This window comes from Zonotrichia albicollis, chromosome 8, assembly GCF_047830755.1.
Source record: "Zonotrichia albicollis isolate bZonAlb1 chromosome 8, bZonAlb1.hap1, whole genome shotgun sequence".
NCBI classification, from domain to species: Eukaryota; Metazoa; Chordata; class Aves; order Passeriformes; family Passerellidae; genus Zonotrichia; species Zonotrichia albicollis.
In genome coordinates, this window is record NC_133826.1 from 22085610 (window position 1) to 22110840 (window position 25231).

The 25231-nt window shown below is 41.9% G+C and overlaps 1 long non-coding RNA gene across 1 annotated transcript; it reads right to left on the reverse strand.

Annotated features, from left to right (window-relative positions):
* Positions 1-10066: 10066 nt before the first annotated feature.
* LOC141729752 (uncharacterized) lies at positions 10067-24819 on the reverse strand. Its single transcript, XR_012581202.1, has 4 exons — positions 24657-24819; positions 18209-18351; positions 11898-12187; positions 10067-11743 (listed from the first exon to the last, which is right to left on the reverse strand). It is a non-coding gene; the product is annotated as an uncharacterized LOC141729752 (long non-coding RNA).
* Between the last annotated feature and the right edge of the window lie 412 nt (positions 24820-25231).

A 25231-nucleotide genomic window follows, 5' to 3' on the forward strand; every position in this document is an offset into this window, starting at 1 on the left:
ATGACCTGCCTGTATCCTTGTTATCACCTGCATACCTGAGGTACTCACCAAGTCTTAGGTTATGAAACTTTTTTGAACATGATTAAGTTCTTGAACTCTGGCTACTCCGTGGCTACCGCTCATGAAAAATGAATTCTTTTGATAAGATTAGGTCTTTGATCTCAAGATACAAATCTGAGAGCATTTAGCACTCTGAGCATTTACTCTCCTCTACATTCAGTCCTACTTCTGGACATAAAAAAATTGCTCATACCATCACTTTTAGATGTACAGAGGTAAGGGTCAAACTTAGACTTCATATAATTTGGCAAGATTATATTGAACGAAGAGCATAAATTACCAGCTGCAGCAAGGGAATATTGCAGTGCCAAAAAAGCACATGCTGAGTTTATAAGGGCACAAAATACCTTGTATGTGACAGTTACATACTCATGCTAATGGCAAAAAATTCTTCCATGCAAAAGGAAAAAAAAGATGGTTAATTTCAAAATTTTTTTAATGCATAAAAGAAAGGTTAAAATGGTTACTCTGAATGAGCAGTCACCTACCAGGGATGGTTACAAATGCCCTTTCATCTCCTGGGGATATTCCCAGACCCACGGGAGCCCCCAGTCCTCACAGTGCCCTGACACTGTATTACCTAGTATGCACCAATGCAGTTGCCAAATAAAATGGCAATATCTCACATGTCACAACACAAACAGATTTTAAGACACAGAAAGCCACACACAGATAGCACTTATATAAACCTTCCTCTTTTGTTTCATAATTACCATGGAAATCAACTGCAAATCTCCCATAGTGTGATATATTAGGACTGAAACAACAAACCTGAGTTTCCTAGATTGGCCCAGTTCTTCACTGGCTCACAGGACAGGGGTTAATAAGGCTCTTTCTGTTGGGAAATGAAGACTTGTATTAATAAATAAATTCTAAATCTGTTGATTCAAGTATCTCAATTAACAACTAGGTCATAAATAACAACAAAGGCTCATACCAGTGAAAAGTACAAGAACTGTTTCATACAGCTCATGACATGGATTGGGCTGAATTTCTCTGGCTGTTCTCCCTCAAAATTCTCCTTTGAATTATAATATATGAGGATGTAGTGATGTGGTTCCCATTCATGGGTGATGAGGGCAGATCTCTGAACTCATGCCAGTAAGACAGAATATCTTTCAAGTCTAAATAAAGTAAAATGAAACAGACATGAAGAATTAATACTACACTCTGTGCTGAAGTTGTCTACTGACTTTCCCATTAATTTCTGAAGAGTTTGGAAGCCGAGGTTTGGGAAATCAGAACCAGATGTTAATCCATTACATGGATTATGATATTAACTGAAATGTTTCCATATTAAAATATACTTGGAAGTTCGTGCAATCTGTAAAACATAAGTTGTTCTTGTAAATCATCATATGTAGGGTATAAGTGTGTGTGTATGAAGTTTTAACAGAACAAAATATTTCAGTCCCTGACTTGAAAGATTTTGTAGCTCCAGGGCTGTGAGGAATGTTTCCCTCTAAGTTGGGACAGGATGCTCTGCTGTTGCAGAGCTCAGGAACCACCACAGGGCAGGTGACAACTGACTGCCATGACATACAATCACAGGAGATGTGAACCTGCAGATCCATACTTTCACACACAGCCTTGCCCAGAAGCATCCTTAACTGCAGACAAAGCAGGGAAGATGTCTATATGTAAGGATATATTGGGCATCCCTGCAGCAGGGGACAGGGTCAAACTTTGGGCACAAATTTGGGCAGACATCAGACTGAGTCTGGGGCTGAAATTTAAACACATTGTTAGGCTATAAAGTCATTTGCAGCAGCACTGGTTGTTAGCTATTAGGTAATTCTGCCATCAATTAAAGACATGTGAGCAGGAACAATTGAACAGTTCTTACAAAAGGAAGAATCAACCTTACCCCTGTGGTCCATCAATACATTATGTTCACCTGGAACTTCTGTTAACTGGATGCATCTTTCAACTATGGGTTTGGTTGTTTCTCAAAATAACAGCATGCAGACTAATCAAATGTTGTCAAGACACAATTCTTCTTCAGCCTCAGCCACAAGTCCAGCCTGCACTCTAGCATGACCTCACCAAAAGACTAACTCATGGGAATGGTACCCATGTGGCACCTCATCATGGCCTTCTCTAAACTCTGGGGCAAAGAACATGGCCCTGACTGTCCAACAACTCAGTGCAGAGCCAGGTGCTATTGAAAATAAACACAAGGGGAGCAAAGGACACCAGGCAAAGATTTTGGGGTAACAGCAGCAATTGCAGGTCTTTTCTATTCTGGGAGCCCCCCACGGCCACATGTTGATTAAGCAGGAAATTTGAGCATTATATGAAATTACATTCTGCTTAATGTATACATTGCATATTCTTCAAAGTAATTTCCTCCAGCTCCTCATTGAAATAGAGGGGATGTCTGTTCCACAATACACAAGCATCATGTATTCCTGTCAGCTTCGCTGTGGCCTGTCCTTCACAGATTTGATTATTCCACATTTTATGGTACTACAAGGCACTTATACTCTGAGTCTTCCCCAAGGAACATTAATGCTTGTTAGAAGTACATGACCCAACCAGTATTACTACAAAACACTTGGAAAATGTTACATTGGAGTACTATTAATACACTCTGTTGCATTTGCACTACATGACTGCATGTGGAAAATCTGATGACTTGCAAGCTTATTACCTTCCTGAGATTTCTCATTACTTTCATGAAAGATATGCCACAACTGAACTACCTGACCCTGGGTGATTCCTGGAAGTTCCTCTGGCCCCAGATCTGATTGATTTCCAGGGACATCAGAATCCAATATGCTACCAAATTTCCCTATCACTTTTGGAAATACAGGATTTTTGAGTAGAGTTGTGCTCCAAAACAAGCTTTCCACAAAATATGCCAGGAAAATTACCTCAAAACTTGCTATTAAATAAACCTTGCTTTAAGAAACACAGTATTTATAATTCACCTGTAACAAACCAAAGAGCATAAATATTAATATAAAACAGATCATCAATGTCAATATAACCTAATTTGTATAACCTTCTCTATGTATTTCATGTAAATATTTATTTAACAATCCTGTGGCACTGGTTAATGGTAGAAAAGAGACGGGTAGAAAAAACAGATATCTAACATAAATGTAATCTAACCATGTGTGTCTTTGGCAAATAAATCTAGCATTTTGTGTCAGTGTCGTTTCCATGCAGACTTACTCACGGGAAATGAGCAGTCACATTGCTGGCAGCAGGATGACTCATACCTGTGTTTTAAATGGAATAAAGGTGAAGTGTGGAAGCAGCTCCAAGTACAGAAGTGAGATGTAGCAGCAAGGACAGACTGCCAGGGCATGTGGGTGCTCAGAATTGCTCCAGCCATGAATTCTGATCCACGTCTCTTCTCCAAGGGTGGCTGCCCTGCACCCCACACCAACATTGCTGTTTCTACCAGCCCATGAACACACAGCCTTGACTTTCCAAACACCTGGCTCCCCAGGCATCAGGAGGATATGTTTTACCTCTTACACATGGTTTCCCAGCTGTTAGCAGAAGCAAAGAATGTTTAATAAGTGAAATAATTGTGTCTTATAACAGATTTACACTTCTTAACAACATATCTACTAAGACGAGTTTCAAGGAAAAAACCAAAGTATTGTTTCCTCTTGACATTTAACTGCTCTGTCTGCATGTGCTATGGGTAATGTTTCTTATGGCACAGGCTGCCAAATCCATTCAGAGTATTTTCCCTAATGCCTTTTCCATTCAGCTCTGGAGTAAGCAAATTAGCATTCAGCACTTTTCTCCTGTTTTTAAACCATTTTTCTTCCATATCCTTTGGAGTCACCCACAAAAGTGACATTGAGACAATAATTTACTCCAAGGTAAAGAGTCTGGAGAATCCTCACCCACTTCCATAAGTACACTCATTTCCAATTCCTACTAACTTCTACAATTTTGACTGATACATTTATGTATATGAGCAAATATATACATCCCATATGTATCCTTTGTATTCAAGAAGTTCAAGTAATTTTCATTATTCATTCGGCTTCTCTTTCTGAACAGAAGTATATGTCTACCTTGGAAAAATAAACAAAAACTACTATTCTACTTTTTTGTGTCAAATTCAAGCCTTAGTGATTCACCAGTTTCCACTTAATCACTGCCTAACAGAGCCAATATTCATCATAAAGGATTTTAGACCTGGAAATACCCCTTCCAAACTTTTGTTTTTGTAGAACTATTGTGAGAAAACCACCAAAGGCCTGACTGTCAGCTGCTGGGAATCTCTGTAAGTCAGATGATACCAACAGGGTGAAAATCTGTGAGCTCTGCATCCAGCTGAGGCACTTTCTGTGCTGTTGCACAATGCCCCAGCACATCTGCTGCTCTTCTGATGCTATTGCTCCTATCTGAAACTAGATTCAGTAAGAAAAACACCTTGTGATGGAGGGAGTCACCAGCCTAAGAAGGCACAAGAAGGATGAGTGCATGGTCACAGTTTGTGCCAGGTCTGTGTGCAGGCTCTCTGCTGCCCAAAACAGCCCGCTGTCAATGACACAGGCTGCAGGGTGACACCAGAGAACTAAAGAGAATTTCAAAGTGGGAGTGCCTCTCAGGAAAACTGGTACTTTCTGAGAGAACTTTCCATGAAAACTTTTTCAATCAGCTCAAGCTTAAAATTGTGCTCTATTATTTTCAATGTGAATAGCTTTAATAGCTTTAATGAAGAGAACTCATTCTGAAGCACACTGCAATACTCTCTGTACCAAGTCTGCTTGAACAGAACAAATGGGTACAGCCATGTTCAGTGAAACATGAAAATTTGTCACAGCTTTGATCTGCGCAGAAATTCAGCAATTCCACAGTAAAGCATGGTGTTTAGGAATGATTCACTTGTTTGATATGTGACTTGCTCAAGCACTAAGACCAATATTTGTACTCTTTGGTGGTTAAGAAGAATGTTGTATTCAGAAGAAAATATGTTGTGCACAGAAGCATGTGGACTTGTCAGCAAACATTGAATATAGTCATATATACTAATATACTATTAATTGCTTTGTGGATAGTAAAATCAAGTCCCTGATGTACTTCAGAGTGAAAATATCTTCCTTGTCCTTGAAATGGAGAGCAAACTTGTATCCTACACACTAACATGGATACCAGCCCCTCAAAATCTTGTGCAGTTTTTTAATTAAACTTGAGATTCATTCTCTGTTTCCATTTGGAAAAGGTAAGATTAAATGTTTACTAGTTAAAGCAGCATGCAATTAAAATTCAAAGCATTAAGAAAAATGGCACTATGCAGTTTACAGTTGACTTGCAGACATAAAGTTTAATGAGCCTCTTTGTTTTCTCACTCATCTGCAACTGGCTCCAAGTCTTTTAACTATTCCTTTGCCAGGTAAATTCAGGTCCACATAAGGTGAAGATCAGTGTGAAGGTGCATGAGCTGCCTGAGTTTGTGTTTGAGTGCCCTGCTTCCCTTCAGCAGCTCGTGTAAGACTGCAGCATGCAGAGCACCAACAGCAGCCGAGGGCAGGAGTCAGCCCAGGAGCTGGCACTGCAGTGCTTACAAATGTTTGTGGAGAAAAGAACATCAGTGGCACAGACAGAGGCTTTTGCTGACCTCACAGGCTGCTCCTGGTGTTCAGACTTCAGCGTGTCTATGGAAGAGCTGGGAATTGAAGAGCAATGTTAACACAGACCTATAAACGAGAGGAGGCACACTCCAACAGCATGGGTTTGTAGGAGGTCCAGTTCTTGACTTAAAGCCTCAGGCTACTGCCCTAAGGAAATTGCTAGGTGTGCAATATCCAGCTCCTTTGCACAGTGGGGACTGTCACACACCAGTGGGGTACCCTATATTTTTTGTGTATTTGTTCTAATAAAATGAGGCAGAGAAGGCTTATTTACAAAGATCACACTGCTGACATAACTGAAAAACTTGAAGTCATCTCTTCATAATCCTGTACACAGATTTCATCTGTCTTTCACAGGATCTCTGCTCAAATTAAGCATATGTATCTCACCAAGGGAGTGCAGGCATGCTGTAGTAATGATTTTTTGGTTAGTCTCTTTGGCACAGCCACTAGTACCACTGTGAAGAGTGAAAAAACCCAAAAATATAAGGCCCTCCAAAACTTTCCTGGCTTATCATTTTCATCAGGCCAAGATTTTTCTCACACAAAGTGCAATCTGCTTTTCTTTATGTCTAATGTGTACCCTAATTTATTCCCACCATAACGTCCTTAATTTCCACTTAAGTTATGCATCCAGTTTCCAATATCCTCCAATTACTTTTCCAAATAATTATCTTGATGCCTTCTCCTTCTTTAACAGGAATTCGTCATAGATACACATCACATTGCTTCATTTTCCTTCTCTACACTCCTAGTAGTCCTACCAAAAGAGCATGGCAAAAGAGAATTGTGTTTTGAAGCTACTAACTAACAGCATCTCTGTTTCTTTGTGTTCTGACTTCCCCATTCATCTTTTGCCACGTTGTGCTACCAACTCCTGCAGACACAAACCATCCACCCTTCTGACCTCAGCTCCAAGTCCCAGCCTCACTGCAGTCCTGCTCCACGGCTTTGGTACCCAGGAGTCATCAAACACAAATTATTCCAGTTAAACAACAGAGTTTGTATGGGCTTTGATACAACATAATGACTGAGGAACATGTTAAACTGAGAAGCCATAGGTAATTCTAACTTGTCCCTCTTACACTTACTAGAAAGCCAAAAATATTCCATGTGTTTATCCTTGGGGTGGTATTAAAAAGGCCCACTATAAAAAAATCCCATTTGCATTGTTTTTACTGAAAGACTTTAATTTAACAGGTCTGACCTGGATTAAAAATAATGACCATCCAAATTCCAAACATTCTTCATGTAAATACTGGTTGTCCATTTATAGCATAATTCAAGCCTGTTCTTAACTTGTAGCTGGCTCACCACCACCTGCCATTAACAGCTTGTTCAAAGTTGAAGCTAATTGTACAAAGAGATAAGGAAACCATCAAAGTTATTTCTTAACTAATCCATCATCTTTTATGCCCATCTCTAAGCATGTCACTGCACTGCTGGTAGGCTGACTAATCTCTCAGGTATATAAAGGGAAGGGACTTCTGCTTTACCATTACTGCTGGCTAATCCTATTAAAATAACAATATGTATACAATAATTAGATGTCAGAAATAATGGGTGCTGCTCTAGTCCTACCCTCTCCTTTTTTCATTTGACTCTGTATTTCAAGAGAAAGTGATCCAGTGGCCTCTAGTTCTGACCTTTATCAAGTATTCCTGAGATCTGCAGCTCAGCTTTTCTAATCTTACCTTGACTTCTCTTCAGTGACCCCCTGTTCCCCATTACAGACTTCCCCAATTACCTCAATATTCACAGTATTCCCTAAAGCACCGCTACATGGAACACTATTATCTCTTATCTATTTTATCTATTAACCTTAGGAACACAGGCAAGCTATTATGAGCAATCACTGTGCTTACAGAAAAAGGGCAGAAAGGGGGCTGTGCTTTAAAAGCCTTTGTGGGAAATGTTCGCCATTTTGGATACATTTTGTGTTTTCTTCTAATGAAAAAAAAAAAAACAGATACTTCAGAAGCAAAGCCAAAAGTATCTCAATTAAGCCTCTCAGCTCTTCTGCTTTCAGTGAAGTACATATATTTTTAAAGATGTTTCCCCTTGATTCCCACACATTTTCTATTGCTCACTCTTCATAGAGAGCCTGTCAAAAGACAACAGTCACCTGGGGATGGTGGGGATGGGAGGATCCCTAACTCTAGCCCCATACCCTGTTTTCCAGGTTGACTGCCAGGTTGGCGATGCTGTGCATCTGCCCAGGACAGGAATAAAACTCCTGAAGAGCTGGCTGCTTCAGGAGAAATAGATAGCTTGGGAGAGAAGGAGCAGTCAGCTCAGAAAAGACAATAATAGCACGAGACAGCTGGAGGAGAGATCTGCAGGAGCAAAGCTCATCCCTGCTCATGTACCATCAGTAGAACCATCAAATTATTTATTTGTTTCCCAGTCAAGAGATTGGGGGCTTTTGGAAATCTGAAATTTAGAAATAATCTATGTAAAGACAAGATCAATTTTGCCTCACTCACTGGTGGTTTTTTTGTTTGGGGTTTCTAAGTTGCAGATTTGCCCATGTGATCATATTGCATAATATTGCTGATTTCAAATAAAAGGGGAAAGAATTTGTCTGCTTCACAAACATATTCAAAGCATACATTTTGCTCTGCTGGGTTTTGTTACTGCTGTTTTTTTTAAAAAAGGGGAAAACCATGATCTTCCCTTTTTACAAAAAGCTCAAATGTTTTTGAGAGCTATTTCTCAGTCTGAGAGGAGGAGCAGGGGCAGAAGTATACAAATGCTCCGAGCACAGGGGCAAGGAGAAGTCCTTCAGCCTCCACTGTGCTTTTAGAATGACATTTTGGAGGTACAGATCTTATTCCAGCTCCTCCAGAGACAGGAATATGTGCCAAAGCAGTCAAGGCAATTTAGAGGTGCTGAGCTTTTCTGGTGAGAAAAAGAAAGTCCATGTATTGTGTGCTTTCCATGTTTAAAAATGTTGTTTAATCACAATTAAATTCTATTTTGAACTGTAGTGCAGAATGCTATCCCAGACGAGAACTCCGTGCTAATTCCATCTCTAATCAGCAGATGGCACCATGAATTCATCAAACAGGATGGAGACCAGAAAGAAGTATAAATTTATCCCCTGAAAGGAGGGGGGAAAACAGAAGGAAAAAAACATACACCCAACTTGACACACATAAATCAGGAATTAAATTCAGAGGGTGTAACTTTCCCCTCACACTACCCCTCCAAAAATAAAACAGGCTGTGTGGCACCCTGATGCACAAAGAGCAGCTACACCTATAATGTGCCCAGCCTTGCCCTGTCACTGACCTACATTGTCTCATGGCTGACTGTGAGACTGTAAAAAATAAAAAAATCAAAAATATCCCAGCTTTTCTTCTGACCTCCCCTTGCCCTCTACAGCACCTCTGCAGGAGAAGGCATCCCCTGGGCTGGAAGGGGGACCCAGGGGCAGCACAGCAGGGAGCTCAGAGGAGAAGCTGCAGGCAGAGTTGCAGATGCTGCTGCAGCACAAGTTCAGAGTCACAGGGGTCTGAGCCCACCCAGGGAACCACAGGCTGAGAGCAGGCAGGGCACAAGAGTTTGCAAGACTTTTTTCTTCCTCTCAAACAGCAAAATTTCTACTTGGAATTCAAGGGCTGGTAGAGGCAGCTTCCCCTTGTCCCTCACCAGTGCCCTACATCCCTGAAAAAGCACAGCATGAGCCCACAGCTCCAGCAGAGGCAGGAGCAAGCTCTGCTCAAAGGAGCAGTTGGTGTGTCTGGGTGTCTGCCCTTCCCCTGGCCCAGCCATGCCATCCATAGCCCTGCTGGCAGGATAACTCTTTGGGCAGACAGGGAGCTGGCACCCACCTGGCACCTCTTCAGGCCCACCAGGCTCACACAGGGCTTTGCTGTGGGCACGGCGTGTCATGGGAAGGTGGCTCCTTGGCACAGGTGCCAAAGGGTGTGCAAGATGTGCTCACCCCCAGCAGAAATCTGCTGCCTTAAATATGGGCTTCTCTGTGCTCTTACATATGAACAGTGAGTGTGAAAATCCTGCCTGTCCATCTGTTCCTTAAAGGTTTCTTTCTTTCGCTGCATGTTAGAATTTCTCCCCAAATCTTCTTCAGCAGCACAAATCACATCAGTGACATTTATGGGTTAGGTAAATGGTATGCTGCTGACATCATCTAAGCACAGTAACAGGCACAGTTGGGCTCTCTGTGGATAGCTTTAGCGCTATGGACTTCAAGCTCCATTTATCCTGTTCTCAATAAGCAATAATTAAAATGTTCAGTAAAGAAGTATTGCTCTGAGAAGCAACGGTCCTACTGTGCAAAAACCAGAAATTTTCCCAACAGAAGAGAGCATTTAATCAACAGTTTCAGCCATGGCACTGAAGTTTGAAATGTTTCTGATGTTTGAAATCTAGAGAGGAAAGCAGCACAAAAGTAAAAAGACGAGCTTACCTTGCATTGCATGGAGTCATCTTGTCTCAGGCCCAAGGAGCAGATGCCATAAATTTTTGCCACTTCAGACTCTGCACGTCTGGTTGTTGCAAAGTGATTTTTCTTCCTGACCATTCCTTACTATTTTTCCAGCCTGCCTAGCAGGCACAGGAATTACCAATACCTCGGCAGTGACACAATTGATTAAGTATGAGCAATACCAGCTTGGGTTTTGCATTCAGTCAGAGCTCTGTAATGGCAGCACAAGGGGCCTCGCTTGTTGAGCAAGAAGGGCTTTATGTCACTTGTCCCCAGAGCAAGGCACAAGTGATCTTGATGCAGAAGGCAGCAAACATACTGTCAGAAGCCATATTCACAGGGAAAAGGCAGAACAATAGGGATTAAATGACAGGGCAGAAGCAAGGAATTAAATCATCCCCGAGGCTCAGCTATTCCAGGCTTCCCCATGGCACCTGCAAGAGGCACAGGGGAAGACCTGGAGCAAATCCCTGTGGAAGTCTTTCCGTCTGTACCAACTCTCTGATGGAAAACCTGCAAAATCGCTTGTGGCTCTTCTAAAAAATCGTGGGCCATACAACCTCATGTCCAGCTGTGCTGTCACTTTTTAGCCAGTTTCCAGTCTGAAAACTGGACTGGAAAACAACAGTGGAATTGCTTGGAATTCAACTCTTTTTAACTTTTTCTTTCTGTAAACAGAATAACTCTCTCCTGCCCTTCTGCTGTGCTAGTGTAGCTCACTTCCAAGTGGTAAAAAGAAAGGAAAATAATTGCTTGCTATAAATCAAAGGAGATGTGTAGGCCACTTACACACTTGGTAATAACTCCGTTCTTCCAAAGGGCAGGAGGCACCCTGAACCCACACCTGCCCTTTCAACAGCGCACCCAAACCACCGTGGCAGAGCCCTCTACATGAGCATCTTTTCCTCCAGATGCTCTTCATGCTCTTCTGTGCTTACATGGACCCATGGCAGATATTTTAGCTGGGATGACAGTAATGAGAGATTTTGGATTGTCACCTGAGAGACACAACCACAGTTCCAGGCCTAGTGCCAGGGTAAAGCTAAATTTTCCACAGACAGGGAAAGAACTGTGGGGGAAAAGGGAAAACTAGAGGTCTGCTCTGTCTGTAGCAGCCTAGTAACTACCACAGTCCTCCCAGACCAGAGGGAAGACACCTTTGCTTCAGACATGAAGACAAACCCCAGGTCTGAGTCAAATGGAAAATTTAACCCTTGATATTGCCTTGCCCAGATTTGCACTGTGAATGGCACAATAACTGTGCAAGAGAGAACAACAACATTTCAAAGTCTTGGTAAATAAGTTCAAGGTACAATTACAGTAACTTACTTCTTCCTTATATTGAATAAAAAACATTTACTTCTGTGGAGCAATTGTTCAGGCTGGCTGCAGGTTTGTGAAGTTCCAGGCTCCTTTTGATTCAGTAATGCATGGGGATGATGGGCACTGCTCACTTTACAGCTCTGTATGCCTCTTCTGGTGGTGTGCTGCCACTACCTCCCTGCCTCTTCAGACCGTCCCTCAGCTTGGTACAACACTCAGGGGTCTTGTGATCTGCTTTCAGCTCTGTGAGAAACACTGCAATGGTAAGCTTGCATTTTTACATAGCTTCTCCATCTCTTGCCTGTAAAATGGAAGCGACAATAGTAATTATTTAATATTAGAAAACTAACTGTATTTGTAGGCAGTCTCTCTGTGACGCAGTTTCCAAAGAGCTTCAGGTATGAATCCATTCAGGTATGAATCCATCCTCCTGCTCCTCCTCATTATTTACTTACTTACAAAACATCAGGGCAGGATAGGCCACAGACAACTGGCACAGTCCTGTTGCCAATGTTCCATTGCCAAACCTCTGAGCTTGCAAGAAGTTTCCTCTGATGCTTTCCATGGTGACAGGGCTGTGCCCATGTAGAAGGAAGACACTTATGTTTTCAGGATATCAAGGATTGTGGAGTCTTAGTTGAAACATGAGGTCTCTAACTCCCACCAGTACAAAAAATGATCTTCAATTGGTGCCAAAGTGTCTGTAGACCATACTCAACATCTTCACTAAAACAGCATCCTGTGCCTGCTTAAAACAGAAGAGAAAGTTACAAAACAGGAGCCACCACCTGCTTGGGAGTCAGCCTGAAATACACCAGCTGCAGCTGCTGCTCTGCTCAAACAAACAAGGAGCTGATGTTACACAATGCAGTTGCAAGGAAAAAGTAATCAGCAGCAGTATTAAATAATTTATTTCATTCATTCACATTTACTTCATTCATTATCAATAAGGGACTGTTTCCCTTTACTTTTCTCCTCACTAAAACAGGTTTTCTATGCAATTTGCTCCCGGCTTCAAGTTGGATACAATCCTTTTAAAACTAGCTGCTTAAAAGGAGAAAACTAAATTCTCTGGCATGGCTTTGGAAAATGAACGTCATTTGTGTCACTAGTAGGATATCACTGGGGATTCTGTTTAGCCAGAAATGCTGTAATTAGGCTAGTGACTGAAACACGTTTTCAAGACCTCCAGAGCACGTGTCCCTCCACACAGCTTCTGCTCCCCGTGGGGGAATCGTGAGGCTGGCACTCCCCTGCTGCCGCCACCACACCTCAGCAGAGAGGGACATGCCTTTAGCACCACTCCATGGCTTTCTGAACTGCTGACACTGCCAGTTTTCCTGTACCTGCAGCTGCTTGATGTTTAGGCAGCTTCTATAATATTAGGGAGCTGCAATGACTGGTCTGGAGCCCGAAGGAGTATTTTCACTGTAAGCACTGTTGCTCAGCCCTTAGAAGTGCAGCTAAGTAATTCTGGGAGAATTTTATTGGACAAATATAAATATGGTATGTGTGAATTTTCATTAATATTTCACATGAAGAAAACAAGGCTGAATCAATCAGATAGTATTGCAATTTAGCCACTATCCCTGGTGATAAGCAACCACACCAAACCCACAACTCTCTTCTGTTCCCTCAGTTTAAAATTATCGCAGCTATTTCTTTGTGAACAGCTCTTTGCTTGCTGGACCTTCTCTCAAGAGTTTACTTACATATTTTGATTTATAACTAGTCTGAAAATGTTTTTAAGTTCTCTGTCTGCATTCTGTGCTCCAAAACACACAGTCCCTCCAGAGCCCTTCCCAACCCACACTCCTTCACCTCGGCAGCTGCCCTTGCTTTACTGCACCTCCTCTTGCAGGGCTGCACAAGGCACAGGAGGAAAGAAGTCACCTGGCAGCAGAGACATCCACAGAAGGTGAAGAAAACAAATCCCACCAGCCTCAGAAGGCTTCATATCTACTTGCTAGTTATACAACAATCCTCAAAAGGTATCCAGGCTGTCGAACAGCCAGAGGGTTGAACTATATTCACAAAACCATAGGAGCTCTCCCTCAGATTAATACCAGAGTCTACTGAATTCAACCTGAGAGGCATGGACACCTTAAAAATGTGCAACCACAGAGCTGTGGACAACCTGTCAAAATTCTGCATTTCATTGCAAAGAAGCATCTAAGTCCTCGAATGGAACACTGAGCTAATGTCAGCATTAACCCAGAAACATAAAGCTGTATAACAGCAATTTGAACTGATTTCAGAAGCAAGCTGAAAGTATCATACTAACAAAATGCACTTTATGACCTAGTCCACACCTAGTTTTAGACACCTCAGAGACCCTTAATGGTTTGGGGCTTTTTTTCTTTGTAGGGGTTGTTTCCTGGGTTTGGTAATATTTCAATTTACACGAAGGTTGAAGATTTTATGCCAATATATGCACTTGCACCATATTTCTTTACATAAGTTCCAGGAAATGCCATACTGATTAACTGCTCTGTAATATAATCCTTCAGACTGGAGCAATTCATAAGATCCCAAGAACAAAAAAGCTTTTTCAGCAGGTATGGTTAATCAGGAAGTGAGTACATGCCATATTAGTATCCCCTCAGGGTTTCCAGCCCTCAACCAGAGCATGGCCAGTTTGTTGTTTTGCTGGGAAAGCTGTCACAGGACAGAAGGACTCATTAGAGTTCCATTTCCACGTTCTCTGGAGTTCAGAGCAGAAGCTTTGCCATGTCTGCGCTGAGATCTTTATTGGTTGTAAACCATGACAGACTTGAAGGAAAATTCTCAGCCCTATGGTCCAAAAAGTTCACAGTGTAAGAAACAATTCACACCAAGGATAAACTGTGAAATGCATTCCTTAAAGTGTTTTATTATCATTTTTTCTTTGAGCCTGGTGCTGGAGGTAGAGATCTCTTTGACACAAAGCCCTTTGTCCCACAAGCCGTGTAAGAGCTCCAGGGACAAAACTGCAAATTGGTTTCCAAGTCTATTTTAGGAATGGCTTAACAATCAGAAGAGGAAATGTGATATTCAAATCAAATGGCTACATTTTTCAATAATAAAGGTGATGGGGCGAGATCTGCTCTAACGGCGCTGAACAACAAAATGCAAATATTCTAGCACTGAGTGGCTTTGCATGGTCCAGTACCTGCTGAAGTCACACATTTCTGCCTGCTGACTTTGGTGAGGAGCAAGGCTGTGGGGGAGCTCCTGGGGGACAGAAGCCCAGGGGGCCGGGGCTGGTGTCCCTGCCCCAGCACAGCAGTCAATGGTGAGCAGCACTCTGGCTGCAGCTGCATCCCCCAGCACGTCTCCATAAACTCCAGCTGCCCAGCAGCCTCTAGCAATCATCCACAAGGTTCCACTTATTCCATCACATGAACACCCCAAAAAGCAGTACTTTGAGGGACACAGCAGCTCTAAATATTGCACCTTCCTTCTCCCTGCTGGAGCAGACTCCATTTGAAGAGGATAACAAGTTCCATCAGGCTGGCACATCAGGCAATAACCATCCCAGAACTGAGGCACACGGCTCTCTGGAGCCTGGCAGGATGTGGCAGGTTGCACTGCTGAGCAGGGCAGCACTGCTGCACAGGGCAGCTAAGGGTGCCAGCGCAGACATCCAGCCCAGCTCATCTCAAACACCACTGTTCCCAAAAACTCCACTGATAGGAGAATACAAATATATATGTAACTAAACTCAGGTATGTTTGTGATTAGCAGAGGAAGGGTTCTTAGTGTTCATATTAAGCTATTTTTGAACTGGTACAGTTACTTAGTGTTCACTTGCAAAAGTAGAAGGCTTTTATAGATTTTTGCCAGAGAATTAAACCAAAGGTTATCAAGTGACAGCATAACATAAAGGCACCAAAGAGAATGAAGAAATGTCTGTTTACAGGAGCAAAGGATCCAGCCACCAGCATCCTCTGTGCATTCAAATAAAATGGACACACTGCAACCTTTCCTCTGGTGCAAAAAGTACTGGAAAATGACTGTTGGTGCAAAAAAACTGTACTGGTTTGTCCTATGGAGCACGTTGTATGATTTGCTTTGCCCAATTCCCAAAGCAAGGCACCCAACCATACACCATGCCGTGGGTGTGAAATCCAGCCACGTGCTGCTTCAGGAGTGTCTGCATAAACTACTGCTCAAAAATCAACTGTCAGTGTCACTGGCACTGGGGGCAAGTCAGTGCTCTGAAATGTGGCCACTTATGGGAAACACTCTACTTGTCTAAGGGTCTGTCAACATAGGGGAGATTTACTGAGGCAATTATCCTGCCTGTAACAGGGCACTAACCTGCTACAGTCACACTGCTGCAACTCTCAGTACTGAAGTATTTATCTGCAGTTCAGATGAAATTGCTTTGAATGCAATATAATTATTACACTGCCAGAATCATAACAGCAAATATCCCTTTGCAGACAAGTCCTAAGGAGCAAAAGGCTTTTCTGCCCTGGAAAAGATTAGGCAGATACAAATAATGAATCATCAGATTTTTTTCTTCCTCCCATTATCTGTCTCTGCTAACAGCCTACATGTCAGGAAGCTTGAACTAATGGACTGGGCATGGGTTTAGGACAACGAGTGCCTCATCTCTGGTTTTCACCTGCTGAGTGACAGCAGGTAAGTCACCTATTCTTTTTGCCTTTGGGTTTGTTAGCAGAACCAATATTTTTTCTGGCAAGTCAGTAGAGGCAAAATGCCAATTTAATAGTCACTGTCTAATTTTCCTATTTCAAATGTTTTTCTTCTTAACACTGATTAAAATAAACAGGATATCTATTGCTCCAGCATTCCACGTTACCACATTCCCCACAGAATTATGGCTCCTCTGCTCAATGCACCTGATGCTGACAGTTGCAAATTGTTTGCGAACTTAGAAACTATCTGAGCTCAAAACTCAGGTCCTTTGTGTGAGTCCAACCAGTGTAATTCTCTGGAAATGGATGAGGAAGAGCAAAAACACATTTGATACAATACTGTTACCTTCAAGCCAGAGAGGAAGAAGTTCTTTTTTTTAACATAGCATTTTACCTTCAGTGCTGCAGAGATGCACGTGATGACCTGCAGTGGTCAGAGATCTCCAAAAATCAGTCTTTCTACATTAGCTCACTCTGCTAGAATGACTGGGACATGCAACAGGTCTCTATCTGATTGAAATGACCTTGAAGTCTATTTGCTGATAGGTCAGTGTTGGTCTAGTCTCAAAAACCACACCTCACCACAACCCAAGAGCTGTGCTGTGTCACTCTTCCAGCCCATGATGTGCTGCAGAGACAGCAGCACCTGCCAGCCAAGCACTGGCTTGTGGGAGCCTGTGTGCCTCTGGAGAGCCTGACACAGCATCTCATTCCTTTGTCTGCCCAGTTCCCAGTCAAGCCTCTATATGGTCATCATAGGAACCAACCTATGCAATAGCTAGGAGGCTTTCAAAATTATGGGATAGATAATGTCTTGCATTTGAGGGCTGGATGGCTGGACCACAAAAATGAGGCAAAAGCCTTTCTTTGGGGTAGCTAAGTCAAAACATTATTTTCTGAGAGTGATTTTCCTTTGTTGGCTTAACTGACAGGTGGGAGCAAGGGGCAATCTTCCTTCTGATTTTCAGGTGCCTGCCAGCACACAGGGATGTGGGCACAGCTGCCAGAGGCTCCAGCAGGTGCCCAGTCATGGTGAGAAGCAGCAAAGCTCCACAGCCCCCTGAGGCATTCCTGACAGAGAGTTCCACAGTGGGGATGCTCAGCTTGGCATCACCAGTGGGGGCACCACACCATGCTGCAAAATGACCAGTCAAGAGCTCAGCTGTGCCCCTCACTGGCGTCTGGACCCTGTACAATGCCCTGTACTCAACACACACTGCACCCTGCCCGCATTTCACTGGGGTCCTGGCATGGAAGAAGTGTTTCAGAGACAAAGAGTCATGAGAAATTTCTAAGCAGATAACAGCTTGACATAAACGAGAGGAAGACAGTACCCCCTTCAGACCCAACCTGCAAATAAGTGAAAAAAGATTGTGCTCCCAAGGCAACAACACAACACGATTCAGATTAAAAGCCAGAGATTTGCCATTATACTCCTGAGAACACCTTGGGATGTGAATTTTTCCCTAGTATCTTGGAATAACAAAGTGTAAATTGTGTGAAAAGGTATATGTGTCCCTCTCCACCCAGCTGGGACAGGCCACAGTTAGCAGCTAAAAGAGATGTGTCCTGTGAAACACCAGTGAGAAAAAAACATGGTGAATGTGCCAGCACACGAACATGAAAATATCAACCTTTTTGTTTCCTCAAAACATGGAAGATGTGCATCCATACTGTTTTCCACAAAGCTACTAAAATGAAAAACACTAGGAACATCTCTCACAGGAACAGTTTTTGATAAATAAAAGCAAAGGTGGGAATACATAAAGGTAGCATTTGCATGCTTTCCATTGGACATTTTCACTGAAATGTCTGAAATGTTTCTGTGAAATCCTGGACTCACTGAGATTTGAATCACTGAGATTCAGTGTAGATGAGGTCTTCCACTCAAGAGAAAAGGGATTTCAAATTTAAGTTATCAGTGGTGATAACACCTAGAAACTTCCTGTCTTATCATATCACTTTTTTACTTAAAAGTGTCCTGAAATACTTGAGTTAGTATGTCTCTGAAATATTCATAGCTTATTAAAGTATAACTGGCATATGCTGCAAATACTCACTTCACATAATCAAGTGACCGGTTCATGACCTTGCAGGTATTATAATGTGCACACCCTTACCTGACAAACAGAAGAATTGGATTTCATCCATGTGGACCACACTTCCAGACACATAATGTGATTCTTGGGTTGCTTTCTGCAGGGCCAGGAGGTGGACTTTGATGATCCCTGTAGGCCCTTCCAACACAGGATACTCTGTGATTCTATTAGCAGAATGACACATTTTAAAATCAGTATTCCCAAAGCGTGACTCATGTAAGTGTTGCACTGTACAGCTTCATACTTTTGAATGAGTTTGTTCATATTTGCTAAACTAAAGAAACATTCAAGTCTTTGAAGGCATGGGGAGAAGTTTGAGACATTAGGCTGTACAACAGAAAAAGGAACAGAGATCACACAAGCAAAGAGATGACAAAGATCAGCACGACATGGCTACGTCACTTCTGGGGTGCTTTTAAGAGAAGCATTAGATATTCAGGAGATGCTGAGTATTTACCTTCAGAGAAAAATCAAGCCCATCTGAAGGTGCCAGACAGTCAGCCTACCCTTGAGTTTCACTTCTTCTGTACCAAGAGACATTCTGCCTCACCTCAGCAAGCCTCTGAAAACCCCATGAAGGTGCCCTACTCTAGGACATGTGGATATCACAGCACTGGGAGTCAAAGAAATATCTGGATAAGTCATCAACCTCAGTGGGAATGCTAATTTCCTTCAGGCTTTTTCTGTGGCTTGTTTTCAATTTGGTGCTTCCTTAATATTTAATCTTTGGCCTGGCATGGCAGCGCTGAGTGGGGAGCAGCGTGGGTCATCCCAGGCTGCATCTCGAGCTGCAGTGCCCCAAGCAGCTGCTGCAGGCACCAAGGGAAGCTGCACAGGAAGGGCATTGTGCACTTTTTAGGCGTAGGTTGTCAGCCAAGTTGCTACGCCTGACACTTTTTTGGTGCGGGCACTCGTTTCTAGGAAACACTTTGGTAAACAACTTTGAAGTCAAAATGAAAAATTACAGCCTGAGTGCTTTTTTCGCTTTTATCCACCGTACCTTCATGACTGTACTCGTCCATTTAAATGGCAAAGCAGTGCTGAATGCAAACAGCCTCCTTCTGCAGGCTGTCTCCACAGTTCAATTACCAGTGCTTTAACAGTGCTAATTAGCATTCCTCAGAGCTAGATCTCTTTGAGTGACAGGTAACCATGGAGAGTCACAATCCTGTAGGTGATCAGCAAGAGTCTGACTTTTCTTTTTAATTAAAAATTAGAAATGCCTTAAACAAAAATAATAATTCACTGATTTATGCTATTATCCTAGGGTTGCCAAGCTGGTGAGAATAACATTAGTGTAGTAAAAATGAAACAATTTTTAAATGAATAGACTAGGGCGATATAAAGGAGAGCAGGTTTATTATCTGTAACAAGAGATTGTTCTCATAATGATGGTACAAAATAGTAGACACTTCTCCAGAGAGTTGGCATGGAGACCAAAAATAGGACACTTTCCTGAATGTGGGATGGGATTGCCCCAATTTATTTTAGATTTTAACAAGATAGATAGATAAATACTAAGTCTGTTGCACAAATAGAAATTTCATAGGGATATAGTTTCAGTAAAATTTAACCATGAGTTATACTGAGAGATAATATTGCATCTGGTCCAAGTGGGAGCCAAGACTGGAAATTGAATCAGCCAGATAATCAATTAGTGAAAATTGTTTTCAATGTAACTATGCCATTTCCCGTCAGCTAATGATCTAGGTCTCCTTCCAGAAATGGACTCCAGCAGCAAAAAATTCAGAGTCATATTTTTGAAAATGGCAGCGGGTCTAAGTCAGCAGTGTTGGCCCAACCAAATCTGAATATTATTCATCAACAAATAATAAGGAACATTTTTAAGTCGAACATGCCAAAGATAGGAGGACAGATACATGAATGTTTGTAATTATGAAATATTTCCCAAGATCAAGGAATTTCAACTCAGCAAATTCATTAATTGTAGAGTCTAATGAAAATAACTGCATATAAGACAATAAAAGGAAACAGATGACTGAGCAAAAATTTTTCTTATAACCAACAATCACAATGCAGAATTCTAGTCATTGTTCAGAGACATAATTACAGCTGTTAATTGTGAAGCATCTATTCAACAAGGGATTTTTAAACCTTCCCCACATAATTTCTTTCCTATAGGCAAAAATTCCAAAATCCCCCAAACGCCAAAATCAATATGGTTTGCTTTCATATGGAGGGATTTACATCTTTAATCTAAATGAGAATAAGATTTAACCTTATAGAGGAAGGAAAGAACTAAAAGTAATTTCATCCCTATCAAAATTTCTGTCGGATTCTCTAGTTTAATTAACACTTCCATCTAAAATTGAAATGTTAACAAAAAAGTTAATTTCTACAAGCCTTGGGAGGAACACTTTCCTAAAAACATGAGTAAAAAACCCAGATAGCTTCCACTTTACTGACTATAAATATATAATAGGGAGTAGTAAAATAAATACCCCATTTTCTGCTCATTTATTTAATGTTTTAAGCTGACAAATGGATAACAAAATACATATCTATAGCTGTCAAGATATGCAAACAACCAGGGCTAATCACAGTTTTGCTGAAGTTTATAATATAGTCAAAGAAAGAAAGAAAGAAAAAAATGATGAGACATCTCTGAGTCTAATATTATCTTTCATTTCTTTCTATATTTACAAAAATATCAGTCACTGACAGATTTTTAGTTCCACTGAATGCTCTGAACTTTTTCTTTCTGAAGGAGAAATTTTACAAGCAAACAAATCAGAGCTCTGGCTTTGTGCTGTTCAGAGACTCAAGTGCTTCCCACCCTGCGAGCTCCTATCCAGAGCGATCTCAGCACAGCCGCAGCACCAGGCTGGCTCAGCCCCAGCCAGCCCTGCTGACTCCCAGGAAATTCAGTTTGACTCTACTGATTACCCACACACTCAGGCGCACGTCTCCAAATTCTTGGTTTGGTAATCATCTTCTTAATCTCATATTTCAAGGAAATAGTAAATTCAGTTTTATGACAAAGCTATTTTTGCTCTAAATTCAGTCTGCCTGTGTATCCGTGTAGAACGGTTCATTCAAATACCGCAAACTTCAGTCTCCAGCATGGACAGAAAATTCTTAATAGAGGACAATTAATTAGCAGAAAATAAGTCTCAGAATAAAGGCAGCCTGCTTTGGAGACCAGGTTTGTCAGCTTGTTTTGAAAGCTGTTCTGCTTTCTCTACTGCAGTGCAAGGGAAGCAGCAAGGGGAAAGAGAAGGCTTACGCAGGAATGGGGTAGGAAAATGAACCCACCACTCTCTTGCCACAACTGCTCCTGTTCCTGCTCTTGGAAAGAAACTTTTTTTTTATCTGCTAAACTATCACCTACTTAAAGAGAAAGCAGATTTGAGCTACTGCAAAAATGACAAAAGTTCCTGGCAGTAAGTTCCAGATTTAAAGAGGTAACAGAAATAACCATCATCCGAAATGCTGAAGAATTTTTTTTTAAATAAATGTGTTTGGTTCAGATTTTTTCATTAAAATCATTGAACATGAAATGTTCTATAATATTACTGTGCTATTTAACAGTTTATATCTTTCTTGATTCACTTGTCTAAATAACCACATCCTGGCAAGTTTAGGGTTTCAAAGATTAATTATCCTATCCAAAGAGAATTAATTTCTTTCCCTTCTTGTTGATAAAGTTATCAACATGCTTATATCATACTAACAGGCTATGATCCACTCTCTGCAGCATCAGAAATGTTGAAATACAAAACAGGCTCTCTGCTAGCTCTCAGCAGAGGGATGAAGTTCACTGACAAAGGGAGCTGATAAATTCCCCCAAAATGGCTCTTAGAATTTCTCAACAACATTTCTCAGTACTACAGCCTCCATGCCTTGCCCTGTGACTGCCAAGCTGGAAGGACTGCTAACTGAAAGCTCTTGGTTTCTTTCCCAAAATCTTTGGCAATATCTCCATTGCTCTCATCCCTCCCTGAAAAATCAGTGCAAGCAATCAGATTACCTTAAGTAGAACTTGTACCAAGACTTAAATGTGCTCCTGTTACCAATTCTGTGATTGATTCTGATGGATATTTTGGTATTATTAAATATTTATAAAACTACAGAATTTTATATAAGTTATTATTTTTCCTATTCCCAGAAACCCTCTGGTTTTGAAAATTGGCTGGCATTTTCTGAAATCACCCTCTGCTTCTCTTCTTTCAACTTTAACTTCACACATCTTAAAAACAAAAATAACCTCAACCCAGTCCAGTCTTCCCATTAATCTGCATATAGGTAGGCATCATAAGGCAGTATCAACAATATTTTCAATTTTTTATCCTTAAAAGGTCTGTAATTCTTCACCAGCCTTTGACTGTGGAGATAACTCCCAAAAGCAGGAATTTTCACAGGTGGTGCTTTAACACACTGTCTCTGTCCCTGCTGTGATAACCTCATCTTGCTTTCATGATTTCTTTATGTTTTGAAATGTTTACAAATTGACACAACCCATTTTCTGAATAATATTGTTGGGCATTCTAAAACTCTGCTGTTTAGAGTCCCTCTGGATAAGAGAACAATTATGTAGCTGAAAATACTTCCTTCAAGATAAGAAGCAAAACCTACTGCAACCATTAAATTATTAAAGTGAAAAGACTGCTCTCCTGAAGAATAGAAGTTAATTCTGTAAGCTGTGCTTCTTGCTGCAGAGCCCAGGCTGGCTGGGGTTTCTGGCTCCCTCCCCAGGCCGAGGCTTGCCCTGGGGGTGCCCTGGCTCACCCTGCCTCAAGCCCTCAGCCCCCCCTGCAGGCTGAGCCTCAGCTCAGGGCTGTCACCTTCTCTCAATTGGACCCTACGCTGGATTTCCATCAGCCTCAGAAGAGCTCTCAGGTGTGTTCTGCTGCCTGCGCTCAGAAGCAGGCACACTGCCCGTGGTCAACAAGGAATCCACCCTGCTCCTGACTCCAGCACAACCTAAGAGCTCAAAAGTTGAGTGTGGCCCTCACTGTTATTTATTTTCCTATTATATTTTGTATTAGGTCTATTTGGGAGTAATTTTATATATATGTTAAACTGAGATTGGACTGTGGATCTGTTCTCGGGCTCCCTTGTGAAAGCACACTTAGGAATGGTGGTTTTTGCATGTGGCTAAATTCTGGTTAAATATGCATGGCACAAGAAAAGAGAGGGTGTAAGCCAGACATTCAAGAAAATAACTTTTGCATCTCTGTTTTAAAGAGGCTACTGGAAAAGCTGCTGGCAGCTGCAAAAGCCCTAGGTTGGCTGCTCCTTTCAGACTTGGTGTCAAAATGGAAAATTTCAGCGCTGTCCAATGGAGATGCTGCATTTTGACTTTCCCAGGAACAGGATAGAAAGTGGAAACTAATGAAAGCCTACTCCAGTTTTTCCTTTGGTAGCAAAGAGGCTGAAACACATCTGAAAGCCTGGAAAGAGAAAAAGTAGGCTGCTTCTTCTGATTCCAAACAAGAGGAATTAATTGCAAAGAAAGAAAACATGAACACAAGATCGCATATTGAGTTTAAAATGTACATATGCAAGTAGCTGTGAACATGTTAGAAAAATTCTAAATGCATAGGGGATAAATTTAAGTTTCAGCAGTGTTAAGAAGCTGTTTGCTACTTACTTATTTTGGCAGGCCATAAGTGATTTTTATATTCAGCAGAACAGGACAGAATGTATTTCCTTTAGGTACAGCAAACTAAGTGTCTTGAAAGGAAAGGCTGCATTGTTTTGTTCAAACTAAAGAGAAATAGCTGATGAGTGAATAAGAGCATGATCTAAAGCCTATTGAAATCAATGGAAAGATTCTCATTGACTTCTCCAGGCTTTGGATCAAGCCACAAAAGAGCAGCTATTTCTCTCTGATACAGCAAGGAATCAATTCCCTCTCCCAGCGGTACTCTAAATAATTCAATATTTTGTCTCAGATCATTTCCTAAGAAAAATGATGAGGATGTTGTTTAAGTGGGCGATACCCTGAAGTGACAGAGTTTACAATGCATTCAGCCATGTACAACGTGCTCTGTGCTGCGCGGCTGCACAAAGGCAGCGCTGGGAGCACCCTCGGTCGCTCAGGAGTCCGTGCCCCGCCGGCCGAGGGACGGCGCGGTCCCGCTTCTCCTCCCCGGCCAGGAGAGACGAGACGGAGGAGCTTTCCTAAACGACAAGGAGTGCCCACACCGTGATAATTCTTAAAAGAAGCAGCAGTATTTTATCTTTGCAGTAAAATCATTATCTCTTTGCACAATTTCTTTATGTCCACAGAAGGGCAACAAATGCAATGCTAACCATGTTATTTACCAACACAATTGATGCTCTCACCATTCCTCAATGCTTTTGCTTTATAGAGCAAAACACTATATGGAAATTATATCTTCCTTCTCAGCTCTTTTTTTCTACATGAAAAATTAATCAGTACAAAGCAAACCAGCAATAGATTGAAGAACTCTGCCCCAAAATTCAGCAAATTTTTACTTACTAAATTTTACTCTCCTACCATAATCTGGTGGCCTTCTGCTCACTAATCCTTTGCTCCTGTAAACTAGAGAAGCCTGCTACAAGTTGCTTACGAGGAGTTTGGAGGTGAGGCACAGGATCTGTGCTGTCTCCTGGATACAGAGGCTGACAGGAGCACAGCCCAACTCCCAGCCATGCTTCCTTTGAGCCAGCAGCAGAGCAGTGCTGGGAGGACTCTCCCCATTTGCACAGAACAGCAATTTTTAATGCACCATTTTAAGGGGGAGTGTGGAAATAATCCCACTTCTCCACTCCCACCTGGCAGCTACCTAGAAAGAGCTGACAAATGGGCAGGATGAAATTGGTACTGAGCTGCAGCTGGGGTGATGATCCCTCTTCCCCATGAGGTACACCTGTGGGGAGGGACTCACCAGCAGCACCTGTGATAACTGCAGACATGGCAGCCCTGGCACATCCCTCTCTTCATTCCCCACACAAAGCAAAGCCACACTTTCATCATCTTTTGGGGAGAAATACTAATCAGCACCTGTCCAAGCATGCTCCAGTTTCCCTGGCAGCCTCCTTGCTGCCTGCACA